Source organism: Rhincodon typus, unplaced genomic scaffold (assembly GCF_021869965.1).
Source record: "Rhincodon typus isolate 14 unplaced genomic scaffold, sRhiTyp1.1 hic_rhity00000051, whole genome shotgun sequence".
Taxonomy (NCBI): Eukaryota; Metazoa; Chordata; class Chondrichthyes; order Orectolobiformes; family Rhincodontidae; genus Rhincodon; species Rhincodon typus.
In genome coordinates this window covers 385,922-400,200 of record NW_025965689.1, presented here as the reverse complement: position 1 = coordinate 400,200, position 14,279 = coordinate 385,922, and the positions used below count along the sequence as shown (strand labels likewise).

General features: G+C 45.6%; 3 protein-coding genes and 1 pseudogene across 9 annotated transcripts in view; 1 reads left to right on the top strand and 3 right to left on the bottom strand.

Annotated features, from left to right (window-relative positions):
* Nucleotides 1–14,279, bottom strand: part of LOC109929682 (histone H2B 7-like) — an 823,479-nt gene that overhangs the window by 499,051 nt on the left and 310,149 nt on the right. The gene's annotated exons all lie outside the window — the stretch shown is intronic.
* The window catches only part of LOC125488138 (histone H2B 7-like), an 844,706-nt gene that overhangs the window by 520,290 nt on the left and 310,137 nt on the right, over nt 1–14,279 (bottom strand). The window lies entirely within an intron of this gene.
* The window catches only part of LOC109926824, a 162,587-nt pseudogene that overhangs the window by 104,895 nt on the left and 43,413 nt on the right, over nt 1–14,279 (bottom strand).
* The window catches only part of LOC125488142 (zinc finger protein 239-like), a 341,309-nt gene that overhangs the window by 307,980 nt on the left and 19,050 nt on the right, over nt 1–14,279 (top strand). Inside the window, exon 1 of one of the 4 annotated variants that reach the window (XM_048621041.1) lies at nt 6,800–6,927. The exons of 2 other annotated variants lie outside the window; for them this stretch is intronic. The gene's annotated coding sequence lies outside the window, so the exon portion shown is untranslated. Of the gene's footprint in view, nt 1–6,799; nt 6,928–7,163; nt 7,191–14,279 lie in introns of those variants that run through there. One more of the 4 variants, XM_048621043.1, reaches the window with a different exon arrangement.

Below are 14,279 nucleotides of genomic sequence, written 5' to 3'. Positions count from 1 at the left end.
ACTGGCTGATGAAATCACAGCTTTTTAAATAACACTGGCTCGATTGAGGAAGGGGCTGTTTTCGGAGACATTATTTTTGAAAGGAGCAGCGCATCTGTTGGAATTGAAGCTAATTTCAGAATTGTAAATTGAACTGGCCTGTCAGTGACGGCGACCGTGAATCACTCAGCAGTAACTAAGGAACCTCATCTTGTTCATTCATGTCCCCGACACAACCAGCAATCAGCTGTCCTCATCCGATCAAGCCTCCTTGCTAACATTCCCTCCTCCTTCACTTTGTCCTGCACGCCAGTGATGTCTGAGCCCTGTAATCAAGAGGAATGATGCAGCTCCTTTACTTGCTCAGAACCTTGGCGACACCGATTACAGAGGTTATTGCTCCACGTGATTCCATTTCCACACACATGCAGATGGCACTTTTCTGAAGGCAGTTAAGTCATTTCAGGACCAGCAGCAAACACTGCTGCTCACCAGGAAATATTTTTTTTTTAAATTAATCGAGGCAGTGCTGCACTGTTGGAGGGGCAGTGCTGAGGCAGTGCTGCACTGTCGGAGAGCCAGTGCTGAGGGAATATTGTACTGTTGGATTGCAAGTATGAGATAAGGAGGAAGTGTTACTGAGCTGCAGACACAAGTATGAATAACTTGTGCAAAAATGTTTAGCCAGTCTTCAGCAATCACTGACAGGAGGATTGATACAGCCAGTCAAACTATTCAGAGATTTTTTGAATATGGAAAGATGAAAGGTAGCAGTAGATCAGATAACCATGAGGCAGGAGTGACTGATCAAGGACAGAAAGTCAGTGCCAAATGTTTGATAGGCTCCTGGTAGGTCATTGGAATTAAACGTAACAAGGTTTAGGTACTGATATCTCACTGGTGTGTGAGAATAAAGCATAGTTTCATTGTACAGGTGAGGCTTTTTGATTATCCACCCGAATCTGCACCACTTACAACTACTACAATGTGGGTCTGTCTGCCCTTGTGAATGGCTGTAAATGATCCCAGAGCCACTATTTAGAGAAGAATGGTTGGGGTGGGGAATTCTCACAGGGTCCTGCAGCCAGTACCTTCCCTCAACAGTCACTACAAAACATAGACGTACAATCTGGAGCATTGTCATGTTTCTTCTTATGGGAGCTTGCTGTCCACAAATTGGCTGCAGTGTTTCCCAGTGATGACCCTTCAATTGAGGTGAATTGTAAAATGTTTTGGGATGCTCAGAATTCACAATACCCACACAGTTAGAAGTGTGATAGAGCATGAAGGATTTCACTTACAGGAAGCTGAGTCCAAGGGGATGTCGACTGGCCCCTGTTGAATGGGTGGCCCGTTCGAGACTGTTCAGAGATGGATTCATTCCCAAAGTGTTCAGTTGAAAGCTGCCTATGGAGAGTTTGAAGAATGGTCACTGGACTCAAAACATTAACACTGTTTCTCTGCAGAGGCTGCCAGACCTGCTGAGTTTCTCCAGCACTTTCTGTTTTTGCTTCTTTCAGATTTCCTAGCATCCACATTCAGTGTTTTGTTTGATCAAAGGGAAGTTTCTGGCTCTCTCGACTGGCCTAGGCAAAAGCTGAACTCACTCTGGGTGGAGGATCAGATTTTACTAGTTCAAGGGGAATGTGGAACTGCGTAAATCATGCGGATTTCGATGTGGTTTTTTCTTATATCTTACTGCAACATTCGTTTCGATGCTGTCTCAGTTTTAGCTGTGAGACCACAGTGGGTCGTGGTGTCAGACTGCCTAAGAATGTGGTCAGGATCGCTCAGCGACTCACAGAGAGGGCAAACGGCAGTTACTGAGAAACTGTCGGACTAAACAGAGCTCAGACAGAATACATAGGCACCCACGCACCCAAGGGCAGATACACAAACACACATTCATAGACACACATTGAGCCTCCTAGAAACATGTGCACTTGCCCACAGGCACACTCACAGACACCCACGCAGGCATGTGCCCACAGGCACACTCACTGAGACACCAAGCAGGCATGTGCCCACAGGCACACAAAGGCATCCCCGCGGACCCACCCACAGGCACACTCACTCACTCACTCAGACATCCACACACACTCAGAAACCCAACAAACAGGAACACACACACACACACACTTATTCACTAAGTCATCAACTCACTCACACACTCACTCAGACACTTATTCACTGAGTCATCCACTCACTCACACACACACACACACTGACTCGTACACTCAATCTCAGTCACCCACCCATGTACCATCAGGCACTCACTCAATCAGACATTCACTCACACCCTTTCACACACTTACAACCTCACAAACATCCAGCTTCTCATATGTATACCAAGGGCCAAAACATTTTCCCATTTTCCAAGTTTCCATTGTGACACACAAGTGTGTGAATGTAATCCAAGAGGAACAAATATTGTCAGAGCTCAGGCAGCCCAGTCAGTGAGTTTGCATGGTAAACATGTCAGGCAGGCAGGCAGGCAGGCAAGAAAAACAAATAATGCAGCAAACACACACACAGATTCGAAAGCAGCGAGGCCAAAAAAATGCAGAAGTTGAAAGGTACACAGGCCAACCTCTCGAAGAGGTTTGTGAAGAATAGTTTCTGGAACGTTCACCATTGAACCACTGATTTCATGATTCTTGGATTTTGCAAGTTTGTGCAAATCCTTTTAAAGACCATAAGATGTAGGAGCAGAAGTAGGCCATTTAGCCCATCGAGTCCACTCTGCCATTCAATGAGGTCATGGTTGAACTGATCATCTTCAACTCCACCATTCTACTTTTTTACCCTACAAACCTTGATTTCCCTTACTGATTAGAAATCTGTCTCAGCTTTGAATATATTTAATAACCCAGCCTCAACAGCCCTCAAAGTAAAGACTTCCACAGATTCACCACCCTCCAGAGAAGAAATTCCTCCTGATCTTTGTCTTAAATAGATGACCCCTTATTTTGAGATGATGCCCTCTGGTGCTAGACTCTTCCGTTAGAGGAAACAATTTCTCCACATAAAGCCTATCAAGTCCCTCTAAGAAACTTGTTTGATTCAATGAGGTTGCCTCTTTGAAACTAAATGAATGCAGACCCAACCTACTGAACCTCACCTCACAAGACAATCCCTCCATACCTGGGATCAGCCTTCTAAATGTTCTCTGGGCTGCCTCCAATGCCAATATATCTTAGATAAGGGGCTGAAAACTTGAAAACATTCACAGTATTCCAGCTGTGGTCTGGCTATTCTTTTGTACAGATTTAGCAGAACGTCCTCACTATCATAATTTGTCCTGTTTTGTTTTGATGGTGGTTGGTTGGCAGTATTCAGAGTGAAAGATTCTTTAATCTACAAGGCAAGGGGGGCTGTTCGGTGACTGTTAGACCGTGACTTTTCCAGTACTCTAGTGCTTGAACCCCAGGTGATAGACACAGGCTAGTAGTTCATGAGTACACGTTCTGCTATTAGATCTTACCAGGTTTGCACTCGATATCTAACCACTGGTATTTTGTATATTCCTGGAAAGACAAGACACAAACTTTCCACAATTGAATTCTTGCTGTTGGGGGGTTGGAGGGGCAGGGGGGAGGTGAGGGTGGAGTTGTCACGGGTAACATAGTCAGCTCCTTCATGATCATATCCTTTCACGATTCTTTCTCTCTGTCATTTGAAATTTTGCAGACACACTACAGGTGAATCAGGATTGTGTCAGGCAGGAGTCACAGTTTCGGGGCAGAACACATGGGAGGTCGGAGAATAGATCCAAAGTGCAACAACAAAAAAAAAGAAAAACAAACAGTGAAATTTTACAGCTGACCCTGGAAAGACCTCAATATGGGAACTACTGACAGTTGAGAGTGTCAACATTTCACAGTCTGATCAGCTAAATGTTGGTTCAATCTGTTTTTTTTGGAAATTTATAAGAGTGGTAGGGTGAGGTTTCTTTGGTTTTACCGAGATCTGTCTCAATTTTTTGAAATACAAAAGATAAGTATTAAGATATCCTCGAGCAGTGTTTTCAGAGCAGCAAGACTGTGCTAATTTCTGGGTCTGTATATTAAGGTGCAGAGATGGTCTTTAGTAGAGTGATGTGCTCTTCCTGTCTGATATGGGAGGTTAGGGAAAATTTCAGCGTGACTGATGATTATATCTGCCGGAAGCTTGTTTGGTTGCCAATCCCATTGGATCACATCAATAGGTTGGAATGGCAGATACCGGCAATAACGAATTTACAGGAGCTAGTGGGTATGATGAATGGCAGTGTTAGGAAGATAGAAAAATGGATGATACAGTCAGGTAGATGGGTTACCTCTCAGAAAGGTAGGAGGGCGGGGATGCTGAAGTCAGAGATAACACAGGGTAGAGCTGGAACTGCTTGGCCTGCTGTGTTCCTCCAGCTCCACACTGTGTTATATCTGACTCCAGCATTGGCAGATCTGACGATCTCTGTTTGAGATAGGAAAGCCACAGGAGATTCCTGCACTGTCGGCCTGCCCTCCGACGTGTGTGTGGCCAGCATTCACAACTTTGGGATAGCAGCTGAGGCAAATAAAAAAAAACAAATAGTGTGTTCTGAATTTCCACCCTGTACTGAGAGTGATGTCACTCACAAACTCCTTTAATATGAAACTTGAAAGAGAAAGTTTACAGACGTGTATCTCAAATCAATTATCACATTAAGATCTGACAGTCACTTAATTCATCACGACCTACATACGACTTAGTTTTGAGATGAAAGAACAACTGTTTAACTAGTTACAGAGAGAGAACAAAAAAAAAGTCCCTCATTCATGAGTTTTTTTGTTTCAGAATTCCTACATTACATTTTATCTGCCATGCTTGGGCCCACTCACAAGTTGTCCAAATCAAAAATCACGCATCAGCAGATTTTGAGCAATTGGTCACAAGCTCCTCTTCGACATGAACAAGATTGCCCCCGAAAAAGATGGCGGCGAACGTGCACCGCCCAGCATACCTGGCCGCCGCGTCTGCGCCCTGCGGCCCCTCATTCCAAATCAAGATGGTGGCCATAAACCCGAAATTCTGGGAGCGGAAAAAAAAACGGCGGCACTGGAAATTCGTATTCGGATTCGGATTTACGTCTTCCCCAACATCTTTATGAAACTTTTCCGTCACCCGCCGTGTCCATCACTCCCTTCGTCATGCTGAATTGTTAACGGTCCCACAGTAGGTCGAGAAACATCTCCTCCCTCGCCTTTGCTCCATTCACACTGAATACTGCGCCTGCGCACTGTTCTATGCACACATGACGAGGAGGTGCCGGTATTGGACTGGGGTGGGCAATGTTAGTAATCGCACAATATCAGATTATAATCCACCTCTCTCTCTCCCTCACGCACACGGAAATCTATGGAGTAAATTCGTATTTGCAGGGATATTCAATTTTGTTCAAAAAGCACACAATTTATAGACAGCCAGTCAATGTGGCGTTTTATAAATACCTGCTTGAGAAATAAAATCAGCCTGACTCCAAACCAAAACACAAACAGATTCTAAACAAGGTCCCACACCTAACATGCATTGTCCGACTTAAGATGTCACCTCTTCTTTACTTATAAAACCTTTTGTTCTCTCAGGGCAGTGACGTGACAGGAATTCGGGGATTGACGTATACATATTAATCAATTAAAACCTTATAACTGACTAAACATTTAACAGCATGTTAGGTTTGTTTAATAAATCCTCATCAGTGGTTTGACCCTTTGATCTTTGGTTCCCACTGCCAGGTACCCTGGGTACTCGAGTCGCAATTGACTCTTGGACCTACTATATTACAGTTGGGAGGATCGGTTCGTTCAGCTGCTGGACGACTGATTTCAGCATCTTGGGCTTTATACCCGCAATGTCTGAGCTTACCATTGCTTTTCAATGTTCCCCTTGTCAGATTCGCGGTGACCTTCTTATTTAAGTGATCAACCCTGAACTCCAGTTGGAATATGGCGACTTTGCCTTTTTATTGAGTCGGTCTTGCTGTTATGCAATACAAAATGGAGCCAGAGGGAAGACAAAATACTTAAATAAAATAAAGGACTGCAGATGCTGGAACTCTGAAACAAAAAGCTTATGAATGTGGGGCATTTTTTGTTCTCGCTGTGTAACTGGTTAAACAGTTCTCCTTTCATCTCAAAACTATGTAGATCGTGATGAATTAAATGACTCTGTCAGATCTTAATGTAGTAATTGATTTGAGATACACATCTGCAAAGTTTCCCTTTCAAGTTTCATATAAAAGGAGTTTGCAAATGACATCACTCTCAGTACAGGGTGGAAATTCAGAACACACTATTTGTTTTTTTTTAATTTGCCTCTCCTGCTATCCCAAAGTTGTAAATGCTGGCCACACACATGTCCATTCCTCCTTGGGTTAAAATCCATCTCTACTATTTCCTTCCCAAACTCCCAGTTTTCTTCCTACTCCCATCTCTTCTGCTTCTATCCATTTCTACAGTTCCTGTCTGTTTATAGAAAATAAAACAAATGAGAGTTTGAGGCTTCCAACGAATCCTGTGCAATTATACAAGGAACTAATCAGGCCACACTTGGAATGCAGTGAATGTTTATGCGTTTGTTACATGAGAAAACAAATTAGAATTGCACTTGTGCCCTTTGTCCAAAAGAAACATTAGAATTGGAAGTCATACAGTTAACTCAACTAACCGAACCCTCCAAGTAACATCCTTTGCGTGGAATTGTCAATGGCGGTACAGCAACCCAGAATGCCAAACAGTAGTGAATGTCCCCGAGTCACAGAACAGGAAAATGTGCGCAGGCGCAGTGCCATGTGTGAATGGACATTGCGCGGAGTGATGGCGATGGAGGAGTGTTGTGTCATGCGGCTCCTGGACCGTTAACAAATGGGCAGAACGACGGGGCCGCTGCATTCAGCAGATGGACGGAAAAGCTTCGTAAACATGTTCGGTAAGCTGCAAGCCCCAGTACGACCTTCTAATACTTCCGTTTGTCGCCAATGCCGGAGTTTAAAGTTGAATTCATGGCCGCCATTTTGTTTGAAAAGGACGGGCAGTGGGGCGCAGGCGCGGCGGCAATGTTTGTTGGGGGAATACGCACGCGGTGCCGCCATGTTTTTAGGGGGCAGTATTGTTCATGACTGGGAGGAGTTTACTACCAATTGCTTACAATGAGGTGTAAGCCATCAAGCGAATTTGTGATTTGAACAAGTTGTGAGTGGGCAAATACATAGTAGATAATATATAATGTGGATAATTTTGAGGTTTTCCAGTTAGTAGCAAAAACAGGAAGCCAGTTTATTATCTGAATGGTTATAGGTTTGAGAAAGGACACCAGCCTGTGAAAGTAAGCTTGTATGTAGAGTAGGCGGTGAAGAGTGCAGATTTATATTAGCCTTTACAGTGAGATGATTTGAATCCAGAAACAAGAATATTGTAACCTAACTCTCCCTCTACTGACCCCTTCTCCGGCTTCCAACACACCCACTCCTCCTGGATACCACCCCAAGGCCTCCTACCCTCCCTTGACCTCTTCGTCTCCAACTGCCAACTGACATCAATCGCCTCAACCTTTCCACCCCTCTCACCCACTCCAACCTCTCCCCCGCAGAACGTGCAGCCCTCCGCTCCCTCCGCTCCAATCCCAACTTCACCACAAAACCCGCGGACAAGGGAGGCGCAGTTGTAGTATGGTGTACTGACTTCTACATCGCCGAGGCCAGATGCCAACTCTCCGACACCTCCTCCTACCGCCCCCTTGATCATGACCCCACCCCTGAGCACCAAGCCATCATCTCCCAAACCATCCACAACCTCATCACCTCAGGTGACCTCCAACCTCATTGTTCCCCAACCCCGCACTGCCCGCTTCTATCTCCTTCCCAAAATCCACAAACCTGAATGCCCTGGTCGACCCATTGTCTCCGCCTGCTCCTGCCCCACCGAACTGATCTCCAACTATCTGGACTCCATTTTCTCCCCCTTGGCCCAGGAACTCCCTACCTGTGTCTGTGACACCACCCACGCCCTCCACCTCCTCCAGAACTTCCAATTCCCTGGTCCCCAACACCTCATCTTTACCATGGACGTCCAGTCCCTCTCCACCTGCATTCCCCATGCAGATGGCCTAAAGGCCCTCCGCTTCCTCCTGTCCCGCAGGCCCGACCAGTCCCCCTCCACTGACACCCTCATCCGCTTAGCCGAACTCGTCCTCACCCTCAACAACTTCTCTTTCAATTCCTCCCACTTCCTCCGGACAAAGCGGGTGGCCATGGGTACCCGCATGGGCCCAAGCTACGCCTGCCTTTTTGTAGGTTACGTGGAACAATCCCTCTTCCGTACCTACACCGGCCCTAAACCCCACCTCTTCCTCCGTTACGTTGATGACTGTATCGGCGGCGCCGCCTCGTGCTCCCACGAGGAGCTTGAACAGTTCATCCACTTCACCAACACCTTCCACCCCAACCTTAAGTTTACCTGGACCATCTCTAATACCTCTTCCCCTTCCTGGACCTCTGTCTCCATATCGGGCAACCACCTCGAAACCGATATTCATATCAAGCCCACCGACTCCCACAGCTACCTAGAATACTCCTCCTCCCACACACCTTCCTGCAAAAATGCTATCCCCTATTCCCAATTCGTTTGCCTCCGCCGCACCTGCTCCCAGGATGAGGCATTCCACTCCCGTACATGTCAGTTGTCCTCGTTTTTCAAGGACCGTAACTTCCCCCCTCCACATCAGTGGTTGAGAACGCCCTCAACCGTGTCTCCCACATCTCCCGCAACTCATCCCTCACACCCCGTCCACGCAATAAGAACCAAAAAAGAATCCCCCTCGTCCTCATGTACCACCTCACCAACCTCCGGATCCAACGCATCATCCTCCGACACTTCCGCCATCTGACTCCACCACCAAAGACATCTTTCCTTCCCCACCCTTATCTGCTTTCCGGAGGGACCACTCTCTCCGTGACTCCCTTGTCCGTTCCACACTCCCCTCCAGCCCTACCACACCCGGCACTTTTCCCTGCAACCGCAGGATGTGCTACACCTGCCCCCATACCTCCTCCCTCACCCCCATTCCAGGCCCCAAGAAGACATTCCACATCAAGCAGACATTCACCTGCACATCTGCCAACGTGGTATACTGCATCCGCTGTACCCGGTGTGGCTTCCTCTACATCGGGAAACCAAGCGGAGGCTCGGGGACCGCTTTGCAGAACACCTACGCTCGGTTCGCAATAAACAACTGCACCTCCCAGTCGCGAACCATTTCAACTCCCCCTCCCATTCCTCAGACGACATGTCCATCCTGGGCCTCCTGCAGTGCCACAACGATGCCACCCGAAGGTTGCAGGAACAGCAACTCATATTCCGCTTGGGAACCCTGCAGCCCAATGGTATCAATGTGGATTTCACAAGCTTCAAAATCTCCCCTCCCCCTACCGCATCCCAAAACCAGTCCAGCTCGTCCCCGCCTCCCTAACCTGTTCTTCCTCCCACCTCAAGCCGCACCCCCATCTCCTACCGACTAACCTCATCCCGCCCCCTTGACCTGTCCGTCCTCCCTGGACTGACCTATCCCCTCCCTAACTCCCCACCTACACTCACCTTTACTGGCTCCATCCCCGCCTCTTCGACCTGTTTGTTTCCTCTCCACCTATCCTCTCCTCTATCCATCTTCTATCCGCCTCCCACTCTCTCCCTATTTATTTCAGAACCCCGTTCCCCTCCCCCTTTTCTGACGAAGAGTCTAGGTTCGAAACGTCAGCCTTTCTGCTCCTATGATGCTGCTTGGCCTGCTGTGTTCATCCAGCCCTGCACCTTGTTGACAAGAATATTGTGTTGGAATTGTACAGGGTCATTGTGAGACTGAGGGGGCATCCAAAAGAAACATGTAAAATTCAGGGCCATGCGGGATAAACACAGGAAAGATGTTCCCGATGATTGGGGAGCCCAGGACCAAGGTTGAAAGTTGCAGTGTAGGACTAAAGACTAAGATGAGCATAAATGTCGTTGCCTCGGAAGTGGTGAGCTTGTGGACTTCTCTCCCACAGCACAGTTGAGGCGAAAACATAGGACTGAAGTGTTCAAAGGGAAAGCAGGAACAGGGTACTTACTTGCATGTTTAGCCATGATCATTTAAATGTTGAAGCTGGACGAAAGGGCTGAATGGCTTTCTCCTGCTCTTATTTTCTCTGACTGTATTGACAAAGCATACAGTAACAGAGGAGGAAGAACTTTTCCCAACGTCAACTGGGGTAGTAATAGTGTGAAAGGTTTAGAGGAATGGAATTCTTAACATGCATCCAGGGCAGCTTTTGAAGCCAGTCTGAAGAAGATCCGACGAGAGGAACGGTACTAAACTTAATTTTGGGTAATTGAAGCCAAGCAAGTACTTGAAATATCAGTGGGGGGTATCAGTTGCAGACATTGATCGTAACTCTGTTAGATTCAAGATTGTTTAGTACGGCACAAGGATGGGCATGGAATCAAAGTTCTAAACCAGTTGAAGGCAGATTGTAATAAGATCGAATATGATTTGGCTGGAGTGGACTGGGAGCAGATACATTTCGGTAAATGTGTGTCACATCAGTGGGATACATTGAAGAAGGAAATTGAGAGTTCCAATAAAGTCGAAGGGTGGGACCAACAAATCTTGTGAAGCCTGGATATACAGGATTGGCTAAAGAGAAGAATGGAGGCATTTCGCAGCTTCGAAAGGTTCAAAACAGCAGAAGCCCTAGCCAAGTACTGAATGTGCAGGGGGAGTCTTAGAAAAGGAAATTAGAGCATTAAAGGGACATGAAAGGATAATTGGCAAAATATAAGTGAAAGGGGTGACATGGGTTTGGAAATCAGAAAGAAGGACAGTGATACACTTCAAAAAAATTAGCTTAGAAAGAGAGGAAGCTTCTGATTGGTCGAGCAGGCTTAAAAGCAAAAATCTCCTGGGCCAGATTAAATGTAACCCAGATTGGTGAGTAAGGCAAGACCAAAAATAGCAGGGGCACTGGCAATAAATTTTAACTGCTTTCTGAGCACTGGGGAGATGCCGAAGACCTGGTTGTCAAAGAAAGGTTGTAAGGAGAAACCGGGGAACTATAAACCTGTGAGTCTGACTTCAGTTGTGGGTAAGTTGTTGGAGGTGATTATAAAAGATAGGATTTATGGACATTTAGAGAGGCAAAAATTGATTATGGATAGGCAGCATGGTTTTGTGTGAGGAAAATCGTGTCTCACAAACTAGATTGAATTTTTTAAGGAAATTACCAAAAAGGTTGATGATGGCAGAGCAGTAGACATTGTTTATTTGGATTTTCGTAAAACGTTTTGACAAGGTTCTGCATGGTCGATGAATTAGTAAAGTTAGGTCACATGGGATTCAGGGTGAGCTTGCCAACTGGATACATTATTGGCTTAACAGCAGGAGACAGGGAGTCATGGTGGAGGCTTGCTTTTCCGACTGGAGGCCTGTGACCAGCGATGTTCCGCATGGATTGGTTCTGGGTTCTCTTTTGTTTGTCATTTATATGAATGGTTTAGATGAGAATCTCGAAGGCATGTTAGGAAGTTTGCAGATAACACCAACAGTGGATAAGGTTTTCTAAGATTACTATGGGATCTTGATCAAATGGGTCAATGGTTGAAAAATGGCAAATGGATTTCAATCTGAATAATTATGAGGTATTGCATTTCGGTACAAGAAACAAGGGTAGGGCTTATACAATTAATGGCAGTCTTGTGGAGCAGAGGGTCCGAGGGGTGTAGGAACATAATTCTTTAAAGTTTGCGTCACATATGGACAGGATGGATAAGAAGGCATTTAGCACGCTTAGCTTCATTGCTCAATTCTTTGAGCACAGCTGTTGGGATGTTATGTTGAGGCTGTACAGGACGTTGGTGAGGCCACTTCTGGACTACTATGTCCAGTTATGGTTGCCCAGTTATACGAAGAACCTTATCAAATTAGAGAGAGTTCAGAAGAGATTTACCAGGATGTTGCCAGGTATGGAAGTTTTGAGTTATAAGGAAAGGCTGAATAGGCTGGGACTTCTTTCACTGGAGCGTAGGAGGTTGAGAGGTGACCTGATAAAGTTTATGAAATAACGAGAGGTAAAGATCGAGTTGCTGGTAGTTGTCTTTTCTCTAAGATGGGGAACTTCAGGACCAGGGGGCACATATTTAATGTGAGAGGAGAGAGATTTGAAAAAGACATGAGGCAAATTGTTTGCACAGGGTGCATTGCGTGTGGAATGTACCTCCTGAAGAAGTGGTGGATGTGCGTACAATTACAATGTTTAAGAGTCATTTGGATGGATGTATGAATAGGAAAGGTTTGGAGGGATATGGGCCAGGAGCAGGCAGGTGGGACTAGTTTAGTTTGGGATTTTATTCAGCATGGGCTGGTTGGACCGAAGGGTCTGTTTCCATGCTGTATGGCTCTGAATCTATGACTCTGTGATGTGGGATTGTTATTCGAGAAGGGAACAAGGGATCAACCAGGAAATTACAATCCAGTCTGTCTCACCTCAGTGGTGGGGAAACCATTAGAAGCAATTCTGAGGGACAGAATTAATCTGCACTTGGAGCGGAAGTAATTAGTCAGCAACAGTTAGCACAGTTTTGTTAAGGGGAGGTTTTGTCTGACCAACTTTTTTTTAGCAAAGAAGTAGCCAGGTGTGTTGATGAGGGCAATTCATTCGACACAGTCTGCTTGGACTTCATCAAGAGTTTTGATAAAGTCCCACAGAGGAGACTGACAGCAAAGGAAAGAGACCATAATAATCAAGATAATTTGGCTGATTGGCTCCAGAATTGGCTGAGTGGTAAGAAGCAAACAGAGTCTGTTAGGCATAGTTTTGTGACTGGAAGCCTGTATCCAGTGGGCTTCCACTGGGATCAATATTGGGCCCCTTCCTGTTTGTGTTCATATAAGCGATTCACAATGAATGTCAGGTATTGATCAATAAATTCATGGGTGATATGAAAATTGGTGGGTAGTAAATAGTGAGGAGGACAGCCATCTGAAGAGTGGTTGTGCAATTTAGGCCTATACTCTGAAGTGTTTAAGAATGAGCGGCTACCTAATTGAGTTATATAGTATGCTGCAAAGCATTGAGAAAGTGGAAGTTGAAAGGATGTTTCCTTCTGTAGGACGTTCTGGAGTGAGAGGTTACAGTTTTAGAATAAGGGTTGGCAGGTTTAACGCAGATGAGGAGAAATTACTTGTCTCAGATGGTTGTGAATCTGTGAAATTCACTATCTCATAATGAGGTGAATGCTGGGACATTAAGTAAATTTAAGGAAGTAATTTAATGAGTAGTTATTCATGGGCTGAAAGGTTATGGGCAGTAGGCAGGAAAGTGCAGTTGGGGTGGGATGAGATCAGTCACAATTTTATTAAATGGCTGAATTGCTACTCCTGCTAGTTCTTTTGTACTTAGATTACAGGAGGATATAGACGGGCTGGTAAGACGGGCTGATCAGTAGAAGTTGGAATTTAATTCAGATAAGTGAGAGGTGATACACTTGGGCAGGGCAAACGAGCCTATGGAATACATGAATAACAATGCAGGACTGAGGATCTGTCAGACTGAGGATCCGTAGGACCCTGCTGTGCAAGTCCATCCATCCCTTAAGGTAAGAGGACAGGCAGGTAAAGTGGTTAAAAGGCAAATGGGACACTTGCCTTTATTAGCCGAGGCATAGAGTTTAGGGGCAGGGAGGTTATGCTGGAAAGATATATACAGTTGGTTAGGCCACAGCTACAGTGTTGTGTGCAGTTCTGCAATCCAAAGAACAGGAGAGATGTGATTTCACTGGAGACAGCACAGAGAAGATTTACCAGAATACCGTATGGGCTGGAGAGTTTTATTTGTGAAGAAAAGTTGGACAGACTGGGATTGTTTTCTTTGGAGCAGAGGAGATTGAGAGGAGCAGAGTTGAGATGTATACGTTATGAGGCGTATAGCAGAATTTGAATCTGGATTCCCAGAACATTGCCTGAATCTCTGAATTAATAGTCCAGCACTGATACCATTAATCCAATATATTCCCCAGGATTCTGACCCACCCAACAATACAGGAACAGCAATATTGTTCCAAGTTTGCGGTAAGGAGACCTTAATAGGACAGGTAAGGGGCGGTGTGCCATTGTTGCTTCTGCTGCCTGGATTGATGCTTGGTGTTCTGACCAGTTTCATTCCCTTTTGATTTGTGGTTTGATATTTTATGAAATGCTTAATAACAGAGCAGTTGGAAAACAGTGGCTGGGTTGGACAGAGTCAGCATGGATTT